The following is a 4,671-nucleotide window of genomic DNA, read 5'->3' on the forward strand; positions in this document are numbered from 1 at the left end:
CATACTTCGAAGTTGTCACTCTTTACCCCGGTTTGGTTTCTCAAGTAAATCAATTAGCTGTTAAGAATAAGAGCTTACATATGCAAAGTTCGCCCATTTCCAACAGCAAATTCATATAAGACTGTGGTAGAACAGTATCTACTGTGGAAGTATAATTCTGACTATTAACTTCCTGGAATGTTTTATTGTTAATTTCAAAGTTTAAAGATTAGCATGATAAGCATAGCCACCAGGTGTAGTGGCACATGCCTTTAATCCCAGCAGAGGCAAGTAGGTGTCTATGAGTTCAAGGCCAGCCTGGTCTACATAGTGAACTCCAGGCTAGCTGTGACTACAGGGAGACCTTGTCTCAAGAAACCAGAAACAAAGAACAAACAACCAGAAATATATATATACAAAGTTTAAAGATTAGCATGATAAGCATAGCCACCAGGTGTAGTGGCACATGCCTTTAATCCCAGCAGAGGCAAGTAGGTGTCTATGAGTTCAAGGCCAGCCTGGTCTACATAGTGAACTCCAGGCTAGCTGTGACTACAGGGAGACCTTGTCTCAAGAAACCAGAAACAAAGAACAAACAACCAGAAATATATATATATATATAGGTGTGCACCACCAGGCCCAGCTCATTAGTTTTTTTTAAATCATGAAATAATTATTTAAATTACAATTATGACTGTGGGATGGCACTTATAATATACTTGGGCTCTTGATTTTTTTATAGAATCATATACTTTAGAAACTATAGTCTACGTGATGTGCTATAATTTTTTATATTTATTTTAATTTTGTTCGTATGAGTGTATTGTCTGAAGGTGTGTAAGTGCACCCGAGTCATGCAATGCCTGAGGTCAGAAAAGGGTTATCAGACTCCCCTGGATCAGGGGTTATAGATGGTTGTTAACCGCCATGTGGGTGGTGGGAATAGAACCCAAGTCCTCCGCAAGATCAGGCAGTGCTCTTAACCTCAGAGCCCCAAAGTGCTGTAATATTAAGTGTAGGTGGACTTTAAAAATGTTGAGACAGGAGACTGCAGAGGTGGTTCAGCAGTGAATCCCAGCGCATGCCTTTAATCCCAGCACTCAGGAGGCAGAAGGTGGATCTCTGTGAGTTGAAAGCCAGCCCACTCTACAATAGTGAGTTTCAGGCCAGCTGGGGCTACAGGGAGACCCTGTCTCAAAAATACCAAAAAAAAAAAAGCCAAAAAAAATGAAATATCAACAGAAATATTAAGATACAGTTACTTTAAATATTCAAATAATAAAAAGACAATAAAGGGAAACAATGTTGGAAAACCAAGGAGCCGAATAAAAACTTGAAATAAAGTGACCTGTCTAAACCTATCTTTATCAATAATGATAATACATGCTAATAAAAATCCCAATTAAGCCGGGCGTGGTGGCGCACGCCTTTAATCCCAGCACTTGGGAGGCAGAGGCAGGCGGATCTTTGTGAGTTCGAGGCCAGCCTGGTCTACATAGTGAGTTCCAGGACAGCTGGGGCTACAAGGAGACCCTGTCTCAAAAAAGACAAAAAAAAAAAAAAAATCCCAATTAAAAGATTTTTTCCATATGCTTAATATAGCAAAACTTATGGTAATTCATTTTACTGTCTCCATTTTTACAAGATAGGCTAAGATTTGTTTGTTTGTTTTTTTGTTTGGTACTGGGGAGTGAATCTAGGGTCTCATGTATGTGTAAGCAAGCATTTTACCATGAGCTACATCCCCAGTCATAGACAGGCTAAGTACAAGCAGATAGATGGAAAACTATGTACTACGTAATTAGTTCACAATAGAAGGTTGAAGTGTCTGTATTTGTATGTGTGCATGCACATGTGTATGTGAATGTATATGAGTATGCGTGATGTGCCTGACTATGTGTACTGTACTGTAGGACTGTGGAGGTCAGAAGTTGATGTTAGGTGTCTTCCTTGATTTTTCTCCTCCTACTACTCACTACTCACTATGTAGACTAGGCTGGACTTGATCTCACAGAGATCTGCCTGCCTCTGCTTCCTGAGTGCTGGGATTAAAGATGTGTACCACTGTGCTTGCTTTGACAGCACATGTACTAAAATTGGAACGATACAGAGAAGATCAGCATAGCGCCTGCGCATGATGACGCACAAATTGGTGAAGCATTCCATATAAAAAAAAGTGTGTCACCACGCCCAGTTCAAATATTTGTAGGGCATACTCTCTCAATGAATCTGGAACCTGCCAGTTGGTTAGACTGGCTGGCCAGTAACCCCAGGGATTGTCCTGTCTCCAGCTCCCCAGTTCTGGGATTACGAATGTGTGCTGCCACACCTGACTTTTATTTGGGTGTTAGGGATCCCAACTTGGGTCTTTTGGAGTGCTTAGCAAGAATTTTGTCAACTGAATCTCCCAAGCCCAAAGTGGCTGTATTTTTATCAAGTAAAATAAGACTTTGAAGGGGCTGAAGAGATGGCACAGTGGTTAAGAGCACTGGTTAAGAGCACTTGCAGAAGACCTGGATTTGAATCCCAGCATCCATATAATGGCTAACAACCATTCGTAACTTTAGTTCCAGGGAATCCAATGCCCTCTTCTGACCTCCTCAGGCATTGCACTATATGGGTGTATTTACATACAGCAGGCCTAATAAATAATGAAAATAAATAAATAAAAAGACTTTGAGAAAGAAGCATCAGTAGAGATTAAGAAATGTATTTCAGAGGCTGGCGAGATGGCTCAGCAACTACGAGCACTGGTTGTTTTTCCAAAGGACCCTGGTTTAGTTCCCAGCACCCACAAGCAGCTAACAATTGTCTATAACTCCAGTTCCCAGGGACCTGGCACTCTATTCTGGCCTCCATGGACACTTACAGGTGCACTTACATACATGCACACAAAACCACTAATATAACAATAAAAATAAAAATAATAAAATTGGTCTGGAGAGACGGCTCAGCAGTTAAGAACACTGGCTGTTCTTGCAGAAGATCCAGGAAGCTAACAACTGTCCATTGTTCAGTTCCAGGGGATCTGAAGCCCTCTTCTGTCCTCCATAGACATTGCAGGACACAGGTGCACTTACATACATACATTAAATAAATAAATAAATAAATAATAAATGCTTTAAAAAGAAGAACTGTATTTCATTATCAAAAGGTTAGTTTATGGGAATAGCTAACAAACACAAATATGTTTGCCTCTAATTGCTGTACCTCAAAATAAAAGAATCAAGCCAGACATGGTGGTGCACACCTTTAATCCCAGCACTTGGGAGGTAGAGATAGGTAAATCAGTGTACAATGGAGGCCAGCCTAGGGTGATCTACATAGTGAGCTCCAGATCAACTGGGGCTACAGGGAGACCATGTCTCAAAAAGAAAACAACCAACCAAACAATATATACATGAAGCAAAAATTGAGAAAATTAAGGAGAAACAGCTGATTATATAATTACATCGTTTACATCAGACATAGGAGTTTTAACATCTATCTCAACAACTAATGCTATTGATCCACTACACAAGCCAGGCACAGTGGCATACACCATAATCCCAGGTTGGGAGAGGTTGCTACATGTTCAAGGTCAGTCTAGTCTACATAGCAATTATCAGACCAGTCAGAGCTATATAACAAGACCTTGTCTTAAAAAAATACACAAAACTCAATAAAGACCTGGATTAATTGATTAACACTATCAATCACCTTGATAATTTATAGATTCTGTAACTAACAGTGAAAGAATTGTTTTCTTAAGGTGCACATGGTATGTTTCCTAAAGAAGATGACACTCTCAGGTTTTATGGTAAGATTAGGTTCAAGTTTGTCCCCTGAAGATCCATATGTATAAGCTTAGCCCTAAGTGTGGGGTGTTGAAGTGGTAGAGCCTTTAACAGGTGGACTAGTGGGGTTGGAGAGGTGGACTAGTGAAGCTGGAGAGATAGCCCAGTGGTTAAGAACACTGGCTGCTCTTACAGAGGACCTGGATTCTATTCTCAGTATCCATATGGTAGCTAACAATCATCCATAACTCCAGTTTCAGGGGAATCTGACTCCCTCTTCTAACCTCCTCAGGCATTGTACTATATGGGTGCACTTACACACATGCAGGTAACACATTCATACACATAAAATAAAAATAATAAATAATTTTTTTTAAAAAAGGGATGGACTAGTATAGAAGTAATTAAGTTACTAGGGGTGCTGCCCTCTAAAGGAGTGAATGTGTGTCGAAAGGGTGCACTGGTGTAAAGAAAAGCCACCCGACACACTTGGCCCTCTGCAGGCCACTGCTTCTTTTTCATTTCTCTGAAATGGTGGCACTTAACCTCTCTCTACCAGAGGCCTAATTAATAGGTTTTGAGGCCTCTAAAACTGTAAGTTAAATAAAAAGTTGCCTTTATAGAATATAGTCTCATATTTTTGGTAATAGTAACAAAAAAAAATGAGCTAAATATACTTGGCCATAAAATAAACTTTGACAAATTGAAATTATAGTGTATATCTAACCAAGAGAAAAATGGAAATAGATAATCAGTGTGAAGCAATACTTAGGGAAATCTAAAATATTTGGAAATTCAGTTCTACAAATCTGAATAATCAGTAGATTTAAAAAAACAGCAAGGAGGGGCTGGAGAAATAATTCAGTGGTTAAGAGCATGGGCTGCTCTTGCAGAGAACCTGGGTTCAATTCCCAGC

General features: G+C 39.7%; 1 non-coding gene across 1 annotated transcript; it reads left to right on the forward strand.

The window, feature by feature from the left end:
- Nucleotides 1-2,045: 2,045 nt before the first annotated feature.
- LOC115067117 lies at nucleotides 2,046-2,151 on the forward strand. The gene has a single exon (XR_003846552.1). It is a non-coding gene; the product is annotated as a U6 spliceosomal RNA (small nuclear RNA).
- Nucleotides 2,152-4,671: the final 2,520 nt, after the last annotated feature.

The sequence above is a fragment of the Nannospalax galili genome, unplaced genomic scaffold (assembly GCF_000622305.1).
Source record: "Nannospalax galili isolate Female #2095 unplaced genomic scaffold, S.galili_v1.0 scaffold2045, whole genome shotgun sequence".
In the NCBI taxonomy this organism is placed as follows: Eukaryota; Metazoa; Chordata; class Mammalia; order Rodentia; family Spalacidae; genus Nannospalax; species Nannospalax galili.